This window comes from Triturus cristatus, chromosome 3_1 (assembly GCF_964204655.1).
Source record: "Triturus cristatus chromosome 3_1, aTriCri1.1, whole genome shotgun sequence".
NCBI classification, from domain to species: domain Eukaryota; kingdom Metazoa; phylum Chordata; class Amphibia; order Caudata; family Salamandridae; genus Triturus; species Triturus cristatus.
The window spans coordinates 1,971,806-1,995,691 of record NC_140583.1 but is presented as its reverse complement, the minus strand read 5'-3'; the positions used below and the strand labels follow the sequence as shown (position 1 = coordinate 1,995,691).

Genomic DNA, 23,886 nt, shown 5'->3' with positions numbered 1-23,886 from the left:
AGCTTCTTGAGCCATTAAGCTCATTTCTCAAGGATCAGCTGACATCCCTTATTCAACCTTTTTTGGGAAAACTAGATCTAGTGGTGACAAGGTTAAACCGTATTGAAGATACCTTGTTAAATAAAATCCCTTCAGCTGTAAATCCTCCTGTACCTACATCTAACTCTATGGCTAGTACTGTAGGTGAAGTGGCTCCTGCCGTTCATTCTGACTCAAGATCTCAAGGCATTAACCCTCACGATAAAGCTGTAAGTAGAGTAACTTTAAATCGGTCTATGGTCCCCTCTCCTTTCCTGGAAAGGCCTTTACATGCCCAGCAGCTCAGGAAGAATACACAAGGATCTACTGACCAGGCAACAGAGGATCCCGATGAATTAATAAGCCTACATCTTCCCCAGGAGGCCACCCCCTACACAGTCATTTTAGCTAATGTTCCACCACTCCCAGCAGGGACAAGGGAGCACCGGTCCAACTTAAAAAATAAGGCCCTTCACTACCTAGGGAACAAACTGGGGGCTAGCAATAGCTTGTTTGAAGAATTCAAAATGGTTAGAAGGGTCAAATGGATTGGCCACTCCCAAAAGTCCCTGTGAGGAGATTGTGTGGTACTTAGCTTTAGGTCTCCTCTCCTGGTAGAACAAATCTTGGAGAGAGCCTGCTTCCTCGCTTTAAACCCAAACGCGATTATGATCCTCCCTCTTGGCTATTTTTATAGACCAGTAAGGGAGCCTTTATTTGGCCAGTCCAGAGTTAAGATTAATGCACCACAGCAGTATTTACAGCCCCATGTTCCCATCCCGCTACAAAATCGTTTTACCGCTCTTTCTTCATTGGAGGAAAACGACTGACTGGGGGAAACCCTAGTCCATTATGAGATTGGGTCAACAGGGGCTACTGACTCTCTAAGTTTGGCGCACTCTGTAAAAAATCCATCACTGGCTAAAGATGACGAATTAATTGCACCTGGTTTACTTAGTATCCACTCTCTTTCTCATTATAAAGTGGTAAATCGGGAACTGTCTAAAGAGTCTGATCCTTCTAATATTAACATCTCCTCTTGGAATATAGCAGGCTTATTCTCTAGATTAGCAGTACCTGATTGGCTGGCTTTTATAGACCAGGCAGATGTTTGGTGTTTTCAGGAGACCTGGTCGTTAGTTCCCTTATTTCGCACAGGGTTTTTGAACTTTTTTAAACCAGCATCTAAGGGTCCTAGAGGCAGACCGGTGGGAGGTTTGGCTATCTGGGTCCGGCAATGTGCAGGAGTTACAGCAGTGGAGGTTCCGCTTGATAATCCTGATATTTTGGCTATCAGGCTTACCTCCACAATGGGTCTCAATATTCTTATTATAAACATCTATGCTAGAGGTCTCCCAGGTGGCAAATGCTCCCCCACGGTTTTCCTCTTGGACCAACTACTTTCTTCAGTGCCAAATGATGGCCACAGGGTGGTGGCGGGTGATTTTAATACATGTTTTGAGCCCCTAGGAGCTGATGACGGGAAATTGTCCGAAACAGAGGACTCTGTATGGGGAATCCCCCAACTGGAATTAATCCCGATTGGGAAATGGATCCAAGCAAACTTATATGTGAAGGGTCTATGTCTTGATAAAGGCCTGAGGGCTACCAATGGCAGAACAACATCAGATAGGGCAGGGAAGTCGACCTTTAATAATGGTAGAAGCGGGAGCCGAATTGATTATATTTTGGTTAATTGCGAGTTGTGGCCACTAGTTATTGATGTGGTGGTGACAGATAGAATTGAAAGCGATCACAATCCCCTGTCGCTAACTTTACTAGACAATAGTTTCAATACCCCAACAATAGATGTTGGGTGTGTTGTTCAAACGCAGACTATTTTGTCTAATGACCAGAGAAGGGTCCGCTGGCCTAAGATTGCAACTAATACCAAGGCACGGGAAACTATTAGGAATCTGGTTAACACAGCCATGGATAAAATAACTAGCCGTGAGTCAGAAGAAAGGGTTAAGTCTAGTATCCCGGCCATTCATAGCGAATTATTTATGGATCTTAAATCCCTGTTTGTCAAGAGTCTGCCAGCCCGTGGTAAAATTCAACCCACCAGGGGGTTTACCTGGTTTGATGCTAGCTGTAAAGACACGCGTAGAGCACTCTCTATAGCTCTCAAATCCAGATTACCTGATAGTATTAGATCCTGTAGAATTGCGTACAAAACTGCACAATTAAAAGCTAAGAAAACATGGGACGAAAACCGCTGGAGTGAGTTGTTTGAGGCCTGCAAGGGTAGGAACATGAGCCAATTTTGGCATCTCCTCAAATGGGGGAAGATTCCTCATGATATGACTCCGTCAAATCATGTCGAACCTGCTCAGTGGGTCAGCTATTTTGCTAATCAGTTTAAGTCCAGGAACAGGCCCGAAGGAGTCTTGTTGTATGACTCTAATATAGAAGAATTAAGGTTCGCCCCTAGTGAGGTGAAGGCTATTTTGAAATCCCTTCCATGTGGTAAAGCTCCTGGCCCGGACTGCATTCCTGTCGACTTATTTAAACAGGACCAGGACGTTTGGATTCCTTATTTGACTACCTTCGCTAATGCACTGGCTCGTGGAGCATCGGTCCCGGATTCTTGGTTCGGGGCAGAGATTTTGCCTATCTATAAGAAAGGTGATCGCTCTGCCCCGTCCAATTACCGTCCGATTAGTCTCATAGATGCTGCCCAAAAGATAGTTGCTTGCCTTCTCTTGGGTCGTATCCAATCTTGGATCTCTGAAAATGATATTTTAACGTCTCTGCAGGCCGGGTTTCGGTCCCATGTTGGTACTATCGACCAAGCTTTTAGGCTCACTTTACTGTATTGGAAGGAAGTTTTCTTAGGGGGTGGAATGCTTTTTGCCGCCTTCGTAGACCTAAAGGCAGCATTCGACTCGGTCCCAAGATGGGAGTTATGGGAAGTTCTTGGAGCAATGGCCTTCCCTCCTGAGCTACTTAGGCTTCTGATTAGACTTCATGAGCATACATATGCCCAGGTTCGTTGGGGTAAACCAGGGGAGGTGACACCAAGATTTGAGGTATCTAAGGGGGTAAGACAGGGGTGTGTACTGGCTCCCACACTTTTTTCCCTGTTTATCAATGGGGTCACCAACTACTATTCAAGTTTTCCAACTGATGCTCCCTCCCTAGCTGGCATGAAGGTCCCACTTCTCATGTTCGCGGACGATACACTCTTAATATCCAAAACGCGCCAGGGGCTTCAGTTAGCACTGTCCCGTTTTGAATTGTTTTGTCGCGAACATGAGCTTTAGGTAAATGTGGGGAAGACCAAATTTATGGTTCTTCGGGGAGCCAGACCAGTTAAGGCAAGGGTCGTAATGGAAGGTGCAACACTAGAATAGACTTCTACTTTTACTTATTTGGGTGTCACCTTTTCTGATAACCTAAGTTGGAAGCCCCAGATTGATACTTTTGCCCTCAAACATATTCAACTAGGTGGAGCATTGCTTTAGGAACATAGCCTTTCGCTCACTAAACCCATGGCTCCCCTGATTAAAATTTACGGCTCCAAGATTCTTCCTGCGGTCATGTATGGTGCTGAACTATGGGGGTTTGGTAAAATAGATTCCCTGAGGGTGGCTCAAAATAAATTTCTTAGGTCAGCGGTTGGGTTACCTCAATCTTCCCCTTGCATACCCCTCCTTTATGACCTAGGTTGCCACCCTGTGGAGGATCTGTTGTGCTATAGGCCTTTGGCATTCTGGCGACGCCTATGGACTACACCCGAATTGTCCTCTTATGCCAAGGCACTATTGGAAGTCAAAAATCTTGGGGGATCCCTTAGAATCAGCTGGTTGTCAGAAATTAAATCTATCCTGACTAATATGGGGTTGGGTGATCTGTGGTCTAACCCTGTGGCGGCTGTTTTCCCTCCGAAAAAGATATTTAGGGATACTTATTGGCAATGGGTCAAAGCTAAGCGCTTTGCATCTCTAACTGCAGGCCCCTTGACTTTAACATTCCTGACCGTTAAGGACGTTCCCTACTTAGAGTCATACTGGGATATAATTGCTAAACCACTGGACCGTAAACTTTATCATCAGTTTAGACTCGGAACCTTACCACTACGTTGTTTTACCAAAAACTGGTCTACCCCGGGTAACGATAAATGCCCCCATTGTGAGGACAAGATAGAAACTGTTGATCATTTTTTATACGTTTGCCCGGAGTATATTCGCCCACGACGGTTGTGGTTACGTCCTGTCTGTCGTAAACTAGGAGTCAGATCTGTATTAATTGCCAGTAGAATGCTGAAATCCGATACCATCAGTTTTGTTATCATCGGTGTGGCGAAATATTTCAGTTGGGCATGGCTTTTACGAAATCGGTCTATTAGCCCCTAAATATTGTCCTGGCATTTATGTAGCCTGTGATGATATAGATCTTATTAACTCAAGTCATGTAAATCTTGCACATTTATTACTTTTTTATCATTGATGTTTTAGCATATGAATTATATTTATTGGTTTTAAGTATATTTGTCTATATATATCTGTGTTTTAATCTATGCATGATGATTTTTAGAATGTCTTTTATGATGAAATAATCGCAATAAAGACTTTTTGACTTGACTTGACTTGACTAGTAAACACACCATATCAATTTGAGAGTTTACCTTTCTGGAGGCCGAGGTGACAATGGAAACACCGGGAAACCACGCCATATCACTTGTAGAGTTTAACCCTCTAGAGGCCCAGGACCTGGAAACCATGCCATACAACTTGTAGAGTTTAAATCTCCATTGGTCCAGATGACTTTGTAAACTCCTGGAGACCATGCTGTATCACTTGTAGAGTTTAACCCTCTAAAGGCCCAGGACCTGGAAACCATGCCAAACAACTTGTAGAGTTTAACTTTCTAGAGGACGAGTTGCCAATGGAAACACCTGGAAATCAGGTCATTTCACTTGTAGAGTTTAACTCTCTAGAGACCCAGGGGAAAATAAAAACACTAGGAACTCATGCCAAATCACTTGCAGAGTTTAACTCTTTAGAGGCCCTGGGGACATGGAAACAATAGGAAACCATGCCATATCACTTGTAGAGTTTAACTCTCTAGAGACCCAGGTGACAGTGAAACACGAGGAAACCACGCCGTATAATTTGTAGAGTTTAACTCCCTAGAGGCCAGTGGAAACCATGCGGTATCTCTTGTAGATTTTAACTTTCTAGAGGCCAAGTGAAAACCATGCTCTGTAACTTGTAGAGTTTAACTCTCTATAGGCCAATGTGACAATGGAAACACCTGGAAACCCCGCCACATTATTTGTAGAATTTAACTCGCTAAAGGCCCAGGTGACAATGGAAACACCTGGAAACCTCGCCACATAATGTGTAGAGTTTAACTCTCCAGAGGCCAATGTGACAATGTAAACACCTGGAAAACATGCTGTATCACTTGTAGGGTTTAACTCTCTAGAAGTCCAGGTGATAGAGGAAGACTAACACACCATGCTGTATCACTTCAAGAGTTTAACTCTTTAAAAGCTGAGGTGACAATGGAAACACTAGGAAACATGGAAACACCTGGAAATCAGGTCATATCACTTGTAGAGTTTAACTCTCTAGAGACCCAGGTGACAATGGAAACACCTCGAAGCCGTGCCACATCACTTATAGAGTTTAACTCTCTAGAGTTAAGGGGAAAATAAAAACACTAGGAACTCATGCCAAATCACGTGTAGAGTTTAACTCTCTAGAGGATGAGCTGACAATGGAAACAATAGGAAGCCATGCTATATCATGCGTTTACTGCTCTGTCAAGGTCAGCATATCAGACCAATTCAATAACCTTAGACAAACATGGGAGCAGGACATTGAGCCAGCTGAGGATAATGAAGGGGTGGAGGCCAGACTAGCACCTCACGACCTGGCCATTGTTCCCAGGGCTTGCCTCATCCAAATTCAATATTTATACAAATTGCACTGTTCCTCATTTGAACTGCACTCATTTCCCACATCTACCCACGATGCAAGGCACATAACAAGAATTGGTTGCACGTGGGCTGGCAGTGCCCTCAAATCAAAGACACGGGTCCCAAATAGGCGCATTTCTATTGCAAGTCCATGGAATTCCTTTAGTGAATCTTCCAAATGTATGTCTGCATGAACTGATGAGCGATTGGGAAGGTTCAAGTCATGGACAACCCCTGTTGGGGAGGAGCTTCCTACTCCCCAAAAGAGACACTGGACGGAAATGAAAGGTTCCACACTCCCCAAACATGCAACTATGATCGAATGGGCAGGGAGCACAGATCAATCTGTGATAGCAGAGAGAATGTGGGGTCCCTGCGGGGGTTAGTCTGGTCTCAGCATAGGATGGACGAGGGACATAGATCAGTGTTTGACAGGCAAGGGCATGTGGGGTCCCCGGGGGAGTTACTCTCGACTCAGTGGAGGATGGACGAGGGGCATGGATCCGTGTGTGACAGGCAAGGGCATGTGGGGTCCCAGGGGGAGTTACTCTGGACTCAGTGGAGGATGGACGAGGGACATAGATCAGTGTGTGACAGGCAAGGGCATGTGGGGTCCCTGGCGGAGTTACTCTGGACTCGGTTATGTTATGTTATGTTATAGAGCGCGTCAAATTCCCGGAGGTGTCCTGGAGCTATCTACTTCCTCTGAGACTACTGGAGAGTGGAAAGGGCGTTTACTCATTGAGAGAAGAGCCACGTCTTTAGTTCTTTACGAAAAGACCAATGATCCGTCATGGACCTGAGATGGAGAGACAACTCGTTCCATGCTTTTGCTGCACCGTAAATAAAACTTTTGCCTCCCCATCGGGCTTTCTTTATATATGGCACCCGAGCCAACTTGGCTTCTTTAGACCGCAAGGTTCTTTCCGGGACATACCAACGTAGTCTAAGCTTTAGTAAATCTGGACCCATGCCGTGTAAAGCCTTAAATGCCAGGCAAAGAGCCTTGAAGCGTACTCGGCTTTTGACTGGAAGCCAATGTAGAGCTTTCCTCTCATTAGAGACAGAGGAACATCTTGAGGAGCCTGTGAGCAGTCTAACTGCCACAGTCTGAAATATCTGCAGTTTATTTAACACTCTTTGGTGTGCATTGAGGTAAAGTCGATTGCAATAGTCAATTCTGGCCATCACAAGAGCTCTGACCACCGTTTGCCTGCTTTCCCAAGGCAGCGAGGGCAGCACTTTCCTCAACGGTCTGATGACATACATCATTTTGGATATTACCGCGTACACTTGAGGCTCTAAAGTAAGTCTGTCATCAAGTATTATGCCCAAGTTTTTTACCTTTCTGGTTGGGACTGGGAGAGTGCCCATTGAGTCGGGCCACCGGGCGGGAGTCCAGAAATTAGTGCTGTTGCCAAACAGTATCACCTCCGTTTTGTGCGAATTCAACTTAAGGCAATTCTTAGCCATCCAACTGCCCACTGCTAACATGCACTCCCGAAAACGGCTTTCCGTACCAGCCTCTCCACCTGGTGTCAGAGATACCACAATTTGTGTATCATCCGCATAGGAAGTGAGGCCAAAACCGAAGGCATCTATAACAGGGGCCAGAGCACTGACATAAATGTTAAAAAGGGTTGGGCTAAGGGATGATCCCTGAGGGACCCCACAAGGTGATGTAAAAGGTTTAGACTGGAAGTCCCCCAGGGCCACAATTTGTTTTCTGTCCGCCAGGAAAGATCTTAAAAGGTCCCATGCTTTCCCACGAATACCACACGAATTTAGGCGGCTCAGCAGTAACGTGTGGTGAACCGTGTCGAAAGCCGCGGACAAGTCCAACAAGATCAGTGCTGCCCTACCTCCCTGATCCACAGCTTCCTTGATCTCTTCCGTGGCTTTAATAAGTGCAGACTCCGTGCTGTGCCCCGGCCTAAAGCCATATTGAGTGGGGTCAAGCACTTGTGTCTCATCCAGGAAGTGACTAAGTTGTCTATTCATAATTTTCTCGACCAGTTTCTCTGGTAAGGGGAGTCTGGAAATTGGATGAAAACTATTTGGGTCCTTAGTGGAAAGGTTTTTTTTTTTTAAAAGGGGCAAAATAGATGGCAGTTTCCACTGTCTAGGCAAATGTCCTGATTCAAACATTGAATTAAATATTACCGTTAAAAGATCCGCTATAGGACCCGGGGCCAGTTTAGCCACCTTGCGGGGCAGGGATCATACGGAGATCCAGAATAAACCTCCATGAGGATCTTTTGTGTGTCACAGGGAGATACTGACAAAAATGTATCAAACATCGGGCAATAAGCCCCATTTGACGTGGGAATCTCACTGATCGTACCCATGTTGCCCATGCTTACTTTGCTGAATACCGTGAAGATAGCTTCCACCTTGGACAGGAAGAATTTCGCCAATTCTTCACAGAGCACTTGGCTAGGTTGGACTATCACTGGCTTGGGCGAGGCCAGCGTGACGACCGTCTTAAACAGTTCTTTAACTGAGTTTTTAGATTCTGTGATCTGTGCGGCGAAGTATTTTTGTTTAGCTGCCACAATTACCTGTTTGTAGGTCCGCAAGCCGGCTTTATAATCTTGTGGAGGATGGACGAGGGGCATGGATCCGTGTGTGACAGTCGAGAGAATGTGGGGTCTCTGGGGGACTCATTGGGGTCTCAGTGTAGGATGGACACACTCCGCTTAGACCAATGTAGTATGAACATTGTGCAATGCAATGTTATACTTGAATCATGCCTTCATATAGGGTCAGTGTAGATCAGCACCAGGATACTCTGCCAGGTGATAGTGCCCTCTACAAAGCCACATAACATAGCATGATATGAAATAACATGACATGGCATAACATAGCATAACATGACATATCATGGCGTGACATAGCATAAGATGAGATAAAATGACACGGCAAAACATAGCATGACATGACGTGGCATAACATAGCATGACATATCATGACATACCATACCATAACATAGCATGACTTGACTTGACATGACATAGCATAAGATGACATGACATGCCAAATCATGGCATGACATGGCATAGCATAGCATGACATGATGTGACATAACATAGCATGACATACCATACCATAACATAGCATGACTTGACTTGACATGACATAGCATAAGATGACATGACATGCCAAATCATGGCATGACATGGCATAGCATAGCATGACATGACGTGGCATAACATAGCATGACATACCATACCATAACATAGCATGACTTGACTTGACATGACATAGCATAAGATGACATGACAAATCATGACATGACATGGCATAGCATAGCATGACATGACGTGACATGACACAACATCTCTCAACTATGTAGAAACAATAAAAATGTTCTTTAAACGAAGCAGGGGCATTCCTACACTTGTTCCAACACATGATGCAGAGCCCGAGAACCCTTGTATCTCGAAACTCCTAACAAACACTATTGGAAACTTCCAGACACTGGATCAAGGCAGAAACCACAGGCACACATTACCAAATGCGTTCGACCTCGAAGCTGGAAAACCGTGTTTGAGTCTCGGCTATGACGCTCAACATACTGTGATTCTAGGCAAATCCGTAATCTCCCCATGCCTAATATAAATGAATGTATCCTTATGTACCGCAACTGGTGCTCATGTTATGTTATGTTATGTTAAAAGCTGTTTGTAGAGCGCAGTTATCACTCCCAGGAGCATCATGGCGCTAAGCGGATCACTTGACAGACATGGTGACTGTGGCTGGAGAAATGGTTTAGATGAGTGCTCTGCATAGTGCATCAGGGGCCATAAAAATCCAGGTTTTCAGGGTCTTCCTGAAAAGAGTTTCTGATTGGATGAAGCAAAGGTTGCTGGGGAGTGGGTTCCAGGCCTTGGACCCAATCATTGCAATTGATTTTCCCCCTTTTGAGACACATCTTAAGGTGGGGGGGGGGTTTAGTAGATTTGCGTTAGATGATCTGAGAGTACGGCGTGGTACATAGCGACAAACCTAGGCCGAAGGTAGTGAGGGCCTGAGGAATGAAAGATAAAGCGCTCTGATACCTGATACCTTCGGGTCAAGTTTGCGCTATATAAAACTCCGGTCAAAGAAATGCACCACCTCACGGGCCCTTGCACTCCTGTTGATGCGCTGTCCATGGAGCACATTAGTAGCTTATATTTCTCACCCTGCACTGCCTGTCTTTAAGTCAAGATGGCAGGCGCTGCAGAGCCTCTACCAGGGATTTAAATACCTATTACTGCACCCTCAGATGCTAAAACAGAGATAAGACAAGTAGAAGTGAGCACCAGTACCTCCGCGGAGGCCTCTGGGGGCCAGGGCAGAAGAGATGTGTGTGGGTGGGTGTAAGGCTGTCTATGGTTAGCCATAAAGGTGGCTGATCCTGAGTTTGCCTCCCTGTAAGGGGTCACCGTCCTCCAAAGCAGATGCTGTACTCTGTGTGATATGATGGTCTTTTCTGAAACTCTCTCCTCTTATTTCTACTCCTAGGGTGGAATTCCAGCAGCGGTGAGTGAACCCTCAATCCCTCTTATTTTATCTTGTGGTCACATTTAGGCCCGAGTAGGGACACCACCATTTCCATGCTCCTGTTTTAAAGTTACCATCTTTTCTTAAATGCTGACATTTGAGGTTTGGCTGCCACAATATCAATTCAGGTCCATTGTATTACTGGAATAACTTGTGCGATTGTTTCAGGTGTCATTTGCATCTTTTTTCAGAAACTATTATTTTATATTGCAATCGGTGAAAGGATCGTTTTATATAGTCACAGGGCTTTATTTGCTGGAAACGAACGTATAACCTAAATTCTGTTATCCTGCATTAGAAAATGATTATTACTAACACTGCACCTCTTCTGCATCTTCTCTGCTCATATGTTCTTCTCCGACTTCTTCTCTCCTTTGCTGCCTTTCTGCTGCTCCTCTCCTGCTCTTCTGCTGCGTCTCTTGTACATCTTCACTCAACTTCTGCTCCTGTTCTGCTCTTCTTTTGATCCTCTCTTGTTCCTCATCTGTGTATCTTGCATATACTCTGTTTATCCTCCAGGGTGGCCTTCTGGTGAGTATAAGCTAATATCTAAGTCAAGGTATAATCAATAATATTCCATCAATACCTCTTAATGCAGAGATAGCACTCAGGTTTTGTAAGACCTGTCAGGCTAAGGGTGGTCTGCCCCCCAAACCCTTCGCATTCACTCCTCCTTGTCTGCTGGAATTCATTTTGTTGCCCTTCGGACTCAGTGCACTTTACCACTGCTCACTCCCCTAAACCGAGTAAAAGTGGCTTATATCCAATTGGCACTTTTAATTTACTTATAAGTCCCTAGTATAGTGGTAATACATTCACCCAAGGCCTCTAAATTAAATGCTACGATTGGGCCTGCGGCACCTATTGTGCCACCCACTTAGGTAGCCCAGTAAAGCATGTGTCAGGCCTGCCACTGCAGCTTGTGTGCAGCTAAAAACTACCAATTCGACTTCGCATGATAACCCCTTTGCCAGGTCTAAACCTTCTTTTTTACTACATATAAGGCAACTATAGGGTTGGCCCTATACAGCCCTTAAAACAGGGTGCAGTGTATAGAAAAAGTTGGATTTGAGATCCATTATTACTACTAGAAGGCCTACCTCTCTCATGTGATAGCATTAGGTTACCTTATTGCATTTAATAAGCAATAGCTTTTGCCTGGGAGTGGGTAGAAATGTCATGTTTGCTCTCTAAGGAATTTACTACCATTTTAGTATTCACAGAAGGCACTTACTCATTTTGGTATTCACAGAAGTTAGAACTCCTAATTTTACTACTCCTAAACTGAGAAGAATCCTAACTTTAAGACTTTCGATATTCACAGAAGGCATTTAGGAGTCCTAAAGTTAGGACTTCTAACTTCTGTGAATACCAAAATGAGTAAGTGCCTTCTGTGAATACCAAAATGGTAGTAAGTTTAGGATTTTGTCTTAAGTTAGTTCTATGAATCGGGCCCACAGGAGCGTATTATCAAGGGTTTGCATCACGCTTTGACCACGCAATGTTATGCATGGCGATGCAACCCTAAAATGCAGATACTCAAGCCATGCAAGGCTACTTTGCGGGGCCCTGAGTGGCTTGATAAATTAGGAGTAACGCAGTGCATTGCGCTGCATTGCTCTACTGTGGCCCAGGGAAGCGTTCCATGGGCGTTGCATGGATGCCCATAGATTTTGATGCATTCCCAGAATTACCATTACTGATAGACCTGGGAGTGCGCCAAAATGGTTCGCCTTCCCAGGGGACGCGTAACGAGGAGAAATATCTTTATTTCTGCTTGTTACTTCCTGCAGCACACATGGAAAGAAGAATATGCCTGAGTGGATTGTTTTTGTGCAGGAAGGTGTCCCTTTCTTCACAAAAACATTCCTGCATGCAACGCACGTACCCTTTCACCATGGTGCAAGGTTGCCTGCGTTGGCGCTAGGCATCTTAGGCAGCCTTTTGGGCACCGGTGCTGGGGAAAAAGCAGGAAATCGCCGTATTGTGTTAAACAGGGCACCTTCCTGCCCTTTTCCGGTAACACAGCCCAGCAAGGGGACTTGCTGTGCTGCATTACCTTTCCATAAATCTACCACTATATACATTGCTTCTACGTGAAGGCTGAATGCATTGGGCTAAGCTACCACTGGGTAAACACAGGCTAATTTAATGACTTGTGTGGCTCATCCTGACAAGGATTGTAGCTCAATGGCTGTAAATATTAAAATCAGTTGTTCCCTTTTACTTATTGCTTTTATCCTTTTATGATTATGATGGTTTTATTTTTAAAGTGAAGGGTTCAACCTAGAGTTTGCGGAGCAGTCATATATTCTCTAGCACTGTGTGATCTTGCACCTCTATCACACCGACAGAGGAAAGGCCTCAATAGGTAAACATCAGCAGACCAGAGGTAAACACACCAGTGGCATTTCTGGGAAATAGGACCATTTTCATCCAACTATGACTGGGTACCTCAGAAGTCCACTCATTGAATTTCCATCACTGACAAGCCTTGGCAAGGACATTTTGTCCAATCCCTGCAGGCACTGTGAGTGTTTCCCTGATAAGCAGGTACTTTGTCTGCAGACCCTGAGTCCATCCTAGAGGTGTACTGTGAAAGCATACCTCCGTGACTGTAAAACGAGAGAGCTGCCTTGTATTCCTTCGAGATCCCGGTTAATTAGGATGCAGCAAAAAGCAAAGGCTTCATCAGAAAAAGTGAAAATATGCTTCAGAGATCACTTGAGAAATAGTTACATTAGAAATTCATGGGATTACAAAGTAAATACAGTTGTATTGTGCCATAACAAAAATGTGGGTGGCACCATGGGCAGTGCCCATGTGACAAGTGAAAGAAATCCTCTAGAGAATTTAAAATATAATGACATAGGTTCATAAGCAAATGGTGAAAGCATGAGATAGTAGGGCAGTCCAACGGCCACCTCTGCTTGTTGCTGTGAAAGAAGTGAGATTGCTGCCAGTCTGTTTAGTGCCATTCTAAAAAGCACATGCAAAAGAAACACTTGATGGATGGAATGCTGGACAATGCAAACATTCCTCCCAGTCACAAGAATCTGGGTTAAATCCATCATTCTTTTGCTCACCTCACCACCCTAGTTTGAACCCAGCCGTATGCAAATCAGTCTTGACCCTGTTCTTTGTGGGAACAGTCCAGCCCGAACTGCCAAGCCAGGTCCTCCCTGGAACAGAAACAAGCATCCTTGGACTGGTTTCAGGGCATCCCCCTTTATCAGCCAGGCTAGCTTGAATCGAGTGGTGTAGTGAGCACGGGACCCAAGTCTGGGCATACCCTTCCCACTAGGGTGACATATGCAAAAGAAACACTTGATGGACGGAATGCTGGATAATGTAAATATTCACCCCCAGTTACAAGGATCTGGGTTAAATCCATCATTCTTTTGCTCACCACACCACCCCAGTTTGGACCCATCCATATGCAAATCAGTCTTGACCCTGTTCCTTCCGGGAACAGTCCAGCCCGGACTGCCAAGCTTGGTCCTGCCTAGACCAGAAACAAGCATCGTGGGACCGGTTTCAGAAATCATCACCCTTCATCAGCCAGGCTAGCTTGAGTGGTGTAGTAAGCACAGGGCCCACGTCTGAGCATACCCTTCCCACTTAGGGCGACATATGCAAAAGAAACAATTGATGGATGGAATGCTGGACAATGCAAATATTCACCCCAGTCACAAGGATCTGGGTTAAATCCATTATTCTTTTGCTCTCCACACCACCACAGTTTGGACCCAGCTATATGTAAATCAGTCTTGACCCTGTTCCTTGTGGGTACAGTCCAGCCTGAACTGCCAAGCCAGGTCCTCCATGGACCGGAAACAAGCATCCTGGGACCGGTTTCAGGGCATCACCCTTCATCAGCCAGGCTAGCTTGAATCCAGTGGTGTAGTGAGCACGGGACCTACATCTGGGTATACACATCCCACTTAGGGCGACATATGCAAAAGAAACACTTGATGGATGGAATGCTGGACAATACAGGGTAAAGACTGATTTGTATATGGCTGGGTCCAAACTGCAATGGCATGGTGATCAAAAAAACAATGGATATAGGTCCAGATCTCTGTACTGGGGTGAATGTATGACATTGTTCTGCATTCTGTCCTTCATTTGTTCTTTTTGCATTTGTCACCCCGAGTGGGACGGGTATGCCCAGACGTGGGTCCCGTGATCTCCATGCCACTGGAGTCAAGCTAGCCTGGCTGTTTAGGGATGAAACCGTGAAACCGGTCCTAGGATGCTTGTTTCCAGTCCAGGGAGAACCTGCCCTGGAAGTTCAGGCTGGACTGTTCCCATTGGGCACAGGGTCAAGACTGATTTGCATATGGCTGGGTTCAAACTGGAATGTCATGGTGAGCAAAAAAACGATGGATTTAGGCCCAGATCTCTGTACTGGGGTGAATGTATGACATTGTTCTGCATTCCAGTCCATTAATAGTTCTTTTTGCATTCTAAAAAGCACAGCAAGGCGGGCTCTGTTGGATGGTACAGACTTAAAGGGGCAATTTAAATCGATTTTCACACAAAAGAGAGAGCCAACAGAAACATTTGTGGATGACCACACTCAATATAGGACAAATGCTTGTAGGTCTAAGTTTTTGGTGTAGTACTTTTCTTTATTGCGTTTTTTAAAACGTCTCAACCAACGCGTTTCACCTTACAAAGGCTTCATCAGAGCAAGAGATGTGATCCACTGGGAATCTCAGAGATCTTCTAAATGTAAAATCAAAAGGTATCAGAATCTAGAAATACAGTAGATTCAACTTTAAATCCTGATGACTAATTTGAGCGTTCAGGGGCCAATGTGTAAGCCTTCTTATTACAGCAATCTCGGCGTAAATTCAGGTAGATTTAATACACCACGATCCCGTGCTCCACACAAAAGTCACTTCTCAACGGTTCATATCCAGTGCATGTTCCTCAAAACCTGGAACCAGGAACCCACGAGAAAGTATCTACAGGCGCCTCACTTCAAGGTTCATTGTCGTCCAGTTTGTGCCGTGCAATGCACCATACACAGCGTTGCGCTCCATCATCCGCGGTATTGTCGGTCAGTGAAGGCTTTGCCCTGCACTCCCCTGGCTGCGGAGAGACCACAATATACCATTTTGTGGATCCCACCTTACTGGGTAGGGTCTTACTCTCTACTGTGTACCTGCCGCTGGTGTGGATGAATAGAAGACAGGACACTTTGTTAGGTGGTACCATGTAGTTTTGGCTCCTCTTGGTATACATTTTTGTTTTTTAGAAAAATACAACAATCTGATCCTGGCATGCTGGGGGGTTTCTTGCAGTGTCTGGGAACTGCTTGTGTTGCTTCCTGTTTCCCCTTCCAGTCCGCCTTTGTCTGGGGGGGGGACACACACCTCATTTTATAAATACTGAGACAAGGAAGGCTCATCAGAATGATAGAGATACAGAAAGTAATCTTCTCATCACATCCTCAACCCTACTCTGTCCCAGCCCTCACAACATGAGGAAATACCTTAGTATATACATAGTATATTCACAACTTGATGCAAACAAATACACCAACCTCTCAGTAATGCAACACATACACATATTGAAGCCGGCACATTACAAGAAGCAGGAGATATGTAGGACCAGCAGCAGCAAGGACTGTCTTGAGAAAATCCAAAGAAATTACATCTCCAGGGGATCCTCCCTGAATAAACCAGGTAGAAAACCCAAGCTCCAGGAACTAATGCAATGCTTGTTTGATCTAAAGATGTTTGTTTCCGAAAATCAAGGAGACTGTTCTAGTGTCTATATGTACGAACGTTTGGCTTTCCTATTTCCAAATAGTGAATCTGTAGAAATCGCTATTAGGGAATCTCAAAATGACATTGTTGTAAAGTGCCTTTTTGGATGGTTATTCCCCTACGTTTTGCTGCTAGATGCTGTGGTAATTGATCTGTGAGTGTGATAGGTCAGGCTAATCAGGCCCACGCACCAGTGCTCGTTCCCTTAAACTGTAAATGTGGATTGGTAGTCCCACTTGGCAAGCGTTTTTACACCCCTGTAAGGCCCTAGTACATGGTCAGAGTGGTACCCAGGGCTGGGATGTAAAAGAGACACCAGGGTTGCAGCACTTATTGTGCCACCTTGAGTTACCCGAGGAAAACCAAAGGCTGTAGGCCTGCCATGTCAGCCCTGCACAAGCAGCTTGCCTGCTTGAGTTCGACCCTACACATAACATGTGTGACAGGGTACCTCACTGCATTTAATATATGTCAGTCCCCACTAAGGTAGGCCTCCTATTGCCTAGGAGTCACGGTGCATTATATTATATGTGTGGAAATATATGTGCAAGCATTTATTGCCCTGTAGTAGCATTCTGAACGTAATTCTATTGCAAGGGACTGGAGGTCCATAGGATAACATAGTCAAGTCAAGTCAAAGAATCTTGTATAGCGCGCATATCACTGCTAGGTCTCAAGGCGCTTGCAGAAACTCCAGAGCCGGGAGACAAAACCAATAACATTAATTTTGGTCAAACAACCATGTTTTCAGTTCTTTACAGAAACGCTGATGGTCCACCATGGAAAGGAGATGAGGCGGCAGCTTGTTCCAGAGATAGGGAGCAAGAAAGGAAAACGCTCATAGGCTGGCATTGCCTGTATGTCCAGCTCCATGATGACGCTGCTGATTTCTTTCATGTTTGGTGTTAAACACCGTACTCTTTAACCCCTGACATGATGGTGGGGTCAAGGTTTAACCAGCATGTGCCTAGATGGCACTTTGGACAGTGTCCTCCAAGTTAAGCCAGCGTTCTCGGGCCTTAGCAGTCCGACATCTGAGGTGCCTGTTCTTTCCAACTTTCTTTTTTGTTTTTTATTAAAAAAAATATTGAGCAGAGTAAAAAGGATACTTATACACACAACAGATTTCATAATTCTACAATCGATGCCATTAATAAAAATATTCTTCTAGCAAACACTATTACATTGCAAGATTTTTCTTAAATAATGAAGTGCAAGTGCAGCGCGCAAAATCTCTAAATTTTCCTTACTTCATCTCTAATACATTATGAATACTTCGATCTAATACATTGACTTATCTTCTAGATGATACTTTTCAAAGTGCACACGTACTTAGATAGGTTACTAAAAAGCTTGTTATGTGTATTCGCCCTTGGAGGTTTTTTTTTATCTTGTCCATATGCTTCCATACGGAGATATATCTTTTACTTGCTCCAATCCTTTTCGCATAAACCCTTCTTACTCAACTCAATTTTGTATACCAATCTAGAAATGTTGGAACTTTAATTGTCTTCCATTTCTAGAGGATCCGAGAGCGTGCCACCAAGGAAGAAATTGCTAAAAACATTTCCTCCCCTCTTGCTATTGGCTGGGTTTGTCTCATTTTTAATAAACCAAAGAGTGCTAACTCAGCCTCCGGTTCCACCCTTCTCTGCAGGCCGTAGCTCAGCTCAACACAAATTTTCTCCCAAAACGTTCTTACCATTGGGCATGTAAAACAGACATGCAACCAGGATCCCTCTTCCACCTGCTGACACCGGAAACATCTGTTCTCCTGAAGTACTGGGAATTTAAAGCCCAGCGGTGCAGGGGAACACACCCTAAGACTTCGGGTTCTTCCTGTTTCAGACCTACAGAAACACAGAGTCTTCTGGGTGAAGTTAAAGACCAGTTTATTGGCTGCAGACCAATTACAGGTATCCGAGAAGTACAACAGCATGTATGTTCTCTTCCAGGGGATCCTCATCAATAGTCATAAGCACTGAATATTCCCGCCCATGTGCGGGGACCCCGGAAATAATAAAATTATATATGTAAAAACACATATATATACAGCTCTGTATATGTATAAACATATATCATTTTTTCCAAGCAAATGCAGCTCCCATAAAAGGCTAGGCAATGTAAATATATACATCTAATAACACACATATATATATATATATATATATATATAAAGGTATAATAATACACCTAAATCTCTTTTTTTTTTTTTTTTTTTTTTTTTTTTAATGAGGTAAACACTCATGAGAAAGCAAAAAATAAAGAGAACAAAGTGTGGAAACACACAGATGTACAACACATTGCCAGCCTGCAGGCTGCATTGCAATACAATACCATAGAGACTAAAAAGCCCTGTATAGGTAAAAACTGGCACCGTGCCTTTAAGGCAGCCCTGACTTCCACATCCCATCATGCCTCAGGGGTGACAGTTAGGTCAGTTGTTCTTTCCGGCTCCTTCAGTCAGGACCCTGGAATTCAGCTCTCTTCTTTTTTTGACTCTTTAGTCAAGAATTATTACAACTTTAAGATTTTTTGGGCTTCTTCTTACAACTTCTGTGAGGAAGTCAGTATCCTGTGTTTTTCTGACTAATTTTTTTGCAGTTTTGTCAGAAAAATGCCTTCTTTATTTGTTCCATGCCCATCTTGTGGAAAAAAGAAGGCTGCGTCAGACACACATGAGGTGTGTATTATCTGTCTGCCGGACTCTCACTCTCCAGCAACATGTCGTCATTGTGAAGACCTTTCCAAAAGGACTTTAAAGGAGAGGGAGAGGATTAGGCTGTATGGCCTAGCAGAACGGTCGACGTCGAAGCAGTTGGTCCCTGTTTGCTCTCCATCGACGTCGGGCTCGGCGTCGAAGACTCCAGCGGCGGGATCGTCGCTGAGAGGTGAGGAGTCAAGGGGAAGTCATGCTGCAAAGAGAAAATCGTCGTCGACTTTAGATTCAGCGTCGAAGCGGATGCGTTCGACGTCGACGGCGTCTAAAAGCTCGGCGTCGAGGACTCGGCGCCATAGTTCAACGTCGAAGAAGCATCTGTCGACGTCGAGAGAAGATCGATCGACATCTGCACAGAGATATCGTTCGTCGTCGAAAGAAGGACATCGTTCGACGTCGAGGTCGGCGAGACATCATTCGACGTCGCGAGAAGTACGTAGACGATCTCCACAGTCGACGTCGAGACCAAGATCGCCGTCAAGATCAAGATCGCCGTCGAGGAAACATCGTTCGACGGCGAAGAGGCTTTCGACGTCGTCGGAGCATTCGACGTCGAGACAAAAGTCTCCGTCAGGAGTGACGTCGAGGCAGACGCCTCCGTCAGGGCCGACGTCGAGGCAGGAGCCTCCGTCGGAGTCGACGTCGAGGCAGAGGCCTCCGTCGGAGTCGACGTCGAGGCAGAGGCCTCCGTCGGAGTCGACGTCGAGGCAAAGGCCTCCGTCGGAGTCGACGTCGAGGCAGGTGCCTCCGTCCTCACAGGTCTCCAAAGCTTTGGTGAGGTACATGAAGCCTCCGTCGAAGATAATCTCGACGTCGAGACAAGAAGCTCGGAGCCTTGAAGATTCGAGTCATAGATCTCCGGGGATAGGCCTATCTCCGTCGAGGCAGCCCTCTGTTGAAGGTACGCAGGAGGTGTCGCATGTTCGCCTCACGATTCGACCAGTCTCAAGGCGAAAATCTCCTCATAGACTGATATATACAGCTCCTGAGTCACCGCGTCTCATTTCTATCTCGCCTTCAGGATCAGAGGGCTCAGGTTCAAGATCAGAATCACCAGAGCTTGTGCATCAATCTCCAGTTCCTGCAAGAGAAAGTTCGCAGGAGGAGGACAATGCTGTGCCTCAAAGTCCCGTAAGGGAGATGCCTCAGGACCCTGCTATGCCAGACGCAATAAAGGCATCGCTAACAAGAATAAAGGGCGTGGTATTCCCAGCGACACCGATCAGACCAAGATCTCGAGAAAGAGAATCCCGAAGTCACTCTCGAGCACCAAGAAGGCGATCCAGGTCTTCCTCCCTCAGAAGAGAGTCGACCAGATCAGAGAGAAGGCGCCGTAGGACCCCTTCTACCTCCCCTTCTTCCAGATCATCCAAAAGGGATTATTCACCGACACTCTCGGAGACGCCACCCTCTCGGGTATCTCCGGTAGATGATATTTCTACATTTCAAGAAGTGTTGTGTAGAGGAGCTACAAAATTAAATATCCCTATGCCGGTTCAGGAGACCACTGCATCCATAATTTTTGAAACTCTTCATGAACGCACAGTGTCACGCCCGTTATTGCCATTAGTCCCCGGTTTGCTACAACCGGTTATGGATATCTTTCTCACGCCAGCAACCACCAAAACGGCGCCGGCGAGAATTCTAAAAAAGTACCGTCCAGCTCCGGAGGATCCGCTATTCCTTAAATCAGATCCTCCACCGGACTCTGTCATCACCGCCGCTGCCAGGAAGACGCATGCAGTAGCTGGATCTTCAACGGTACCACCAGATAAGGACAGTAAAACGCAAGACTCCTGGGGGAGGAAAGTTTGCGGCTCAGCATCCTCAAGCTTAAAGGTGGCGAGTGCCTCGGCGCTTCTGGGGCGCTATGATAGGTCACTATGGGACTCTCTTCAGAGGTTCATTGACAAAGTTCCATCAGAGGACAGACGGGACTTTGAAGAGATTTTGCATGAGGGGAGTCTGGTTTCTAACCAGATCATAAGTGCAGCGGCGGATGGGGCAACACTGGCAGCGCATGAATATGCACATGGAGTCACAGCCAGAAGATCATCCTGGCTTAGATTGACGGCTTTGAAACCGGAAGCACAGGCAAGAATTTTAAATCTGCCTTTCTCCGGTAGTTCTCTTTTTGGGTCCCATGCAGACGAAGAAATGGCTCGTATGAAAGCAGAGCTGGAGACCATGAAAGCAGTCGGACTTGAAAAGAGAAAAGAGTTTCGACGCCGCAAGGGAAATGACAGGCGCAATTACCAACAGAGGGTTCAAACCCCTCATTGGCAAAAGAACCAGGACCAGCAAGGTCAAAAGAAACAGCAATACCAGTCCCGCAAGCCATCCAGGGGACGAGGTAACAACAGGCAGTCTAATGCTGGAAACAAAGCTCCGGGGAAGCAATGAGAAGCCGCTTCCTCCGATGCTGTCCACCGCTCCGGTGGGAGGAAGTGTTGCGCATCATCTTCCAGAGTGGCAGTCCATCACAAAGGACAAGTGGGTACTCAATATACTGCGTCATGGGTACTCGCTTCGTTTCAGAAGTCACCCCCCATCGATTCCTCCTGTCAAGTCATCCCAGCATCTAAAGCAGCTCAGAGAAGAGGTAGCGACGCTACTTCTCAAATCTGCAATAGAGAAAGTGCCCATAAACCAGAGAGGAAAGGGAGTTTACTCCAGATACTTTCTCATCCAAAAGAGGAGTGTAAAGGTGGAGTTCAGACCCATTTTAGACCTACGGATACTGAACAAGCACATAAGAAAGGAAAAATTTCGCATGCTGGCGCTCCACCAAATATATCCTCTTCTCCGGATGGGCGATTGGATGTGTTCACTGGACCTTCAGGATGCATATTTCCATATTCCCATCCTAAGGAATCATCGAAAATTTCTCAGGTTTGTGGTAGGCAACTCTCACTATCAGTTCAAAGTCCTCCCATTTGGCCTGAAGTCAGCTCCTCGAGTATTCACAAAATGCGTGGCAGTAGTAGCGGCTGCTCTGAGGCGCGCAGGAGTCTTCGTCTATCCCTACCTAGACGACTGGCTAATAAAGGGCTCATCACCACAGAATGTGCGGTCACAGCTGTCGCTATGCCTGAACTTATGTCGCAGGTTGGGTCTCAGAGTGAATGTCAAAAAGTCCAATTTTTCACCAACGCAGAGGATCCACTACCTGGGTGCAACTATAGACTCCGTAGTAGGAAAAGTGTTTCCTTCGGAGGAAAGACAGTCATCCATTATGCTAAAAGGCAGACAGATTATAACCAACAATCTGTCGTCGGCAAGGCAAATCTCATCTCTACTAGGAGCCATGGCATCCTGCATCTTCCTAGTGCCCAATGCCAGGCTAAGGATGCGTCCTCTCCAGCAAGATCTCGAGGACAAATGGGATCAAAGGAAATCCCTGTGGGAAGAAAAGGTTTGCATCTCCTCTGCAGCCAAACAGTCAATCAAGTGGTGGCTGAAGCCAAGGAATCTGCAAGTGGGGATCCCCTTCCATCAAGAGCCACCAATTCAGACCTTAATCACCGACGCATCCCTTCAGGGATGGGGTGCGCATTTTGGGACTCTGCAAACTCAAGGACGGTGGTCCAGCAGCGAGCAGTTATACCACATCAACATGCTGGAGCTCAGGGCAGTCCACCTAGCCCTCAAAGCGTTCCTACCTGCGATAACGACGAGTACCATTCTAGTGCAGACGGACAATACCACCACAATGTACTACCTGAACAAGCAGGGGGGTACTCGATCCAGAACGCTCTCGCTGGAAGCTCAGTCCCTGTGGCACTGGATCCTAGCAAGGAACATCTCATTGAAAGCGGTGCACCTACCAGGAGAACTCAACGTGCAAGCAGACTTGCTCAGTCGGCATTTTCAAGAGCCAGAGGACTGGGTAATCAACGACGAAGTGTTAGAAGACATCTTCGGGGAATGGGGGCGCCCGCAAGTGGACCTCTTCGCGGACGAGCAAAACACAAAATGCCGAGGCTTCGCCTCAAGATACCATCGACCAGGATCCCTAGGGAAAGCCCTTTTGATCAATTGGTCAATGACATTTGTGTACGCTTTTCCGCCTCTCCCACTAATTCCCAAGGTGGTGACCAAGCTACAGAATTCATCTGCCAAGATGATACTCATAGCACCGGACTGGCCGAGGCAGTGGTGGTACACGGATCTCCTACACATGTCGATCCGCCCCCACAAGCGGCTGCCGTGCAGGCCGGACTTGTTATCCAAGATGCAGGGGAAGATTTACCATCCCAGCCTTCCCTCGCTGAGCTTAACAGCATGGCTCCTGAAGTCCTCCAGTATGGCCATCTGAACCTCCCTCAAGAGTGTATGTCCATACTGAAGGAAGCCAGGAGGCCCTCGACAAGACACTCCTACTTCTGTAAGTGGAAAAGATTTTATATATGGTGTGCTCAGCATCATTATGATCCCACTAAATGCCAGGAGGATGTAATTTTGCCCTATCTTCTACATTTAGCAAGGGCAGGGTTGAAATTTTCATCCATAAAGGTTCACCTAGCAGCCATAACAGCATACAGGCGTTCGCCTTCACAGCAGTCATTTTTTAAAGTGCAGGTAGTGAAGGATTTCTTGCAAGGACTTAAGAAAGTCTATCCCCCTGTTAGACCTCCCTCTCCTTCCTGGGAGCTAAACTTGGTTCTGTCAAAGCTCATGGGTTCGCCTTTCGAGCCTATTCATAAGGCTACCCCACAGCACCTCACATGGAAGACAGCATTTTTAATAGCCATCACTTCAGCACGGAGGGTCAGTGAGATACAGGCCCTCTGTTCTAAAGAACCCTACACTATTTTTCATCTAAATAGGGTGGTGATGAGAACTCATCCTTCGTTCCTACCCAAGGTGGTATCGGAATTTCATGTAAACCA

General features: G+C 45.8%; 1 long non-coding RNA gene across 1 annotated transcript in view; it reads left to right on the top strand.

Moving 5' to 3' along the window:
• Window positions 1–23,886, top strand: part of LOC146859563 (uncharacterized) — a 112,920-nt gene that overhangs the window by 8,282 nt on the left and 80,752 nt on the right. Inside the window, exon 2 of the long non-coding RNA XR_014979036.1 lies at window positions 10,457–10,474. This is a non-coding gene — a long non-coding RNA (uncharacterized LOC146859563). The remainder of the gene's footprint in view (window positions 1–10,456; window positions 10,475–23,886) is intronic.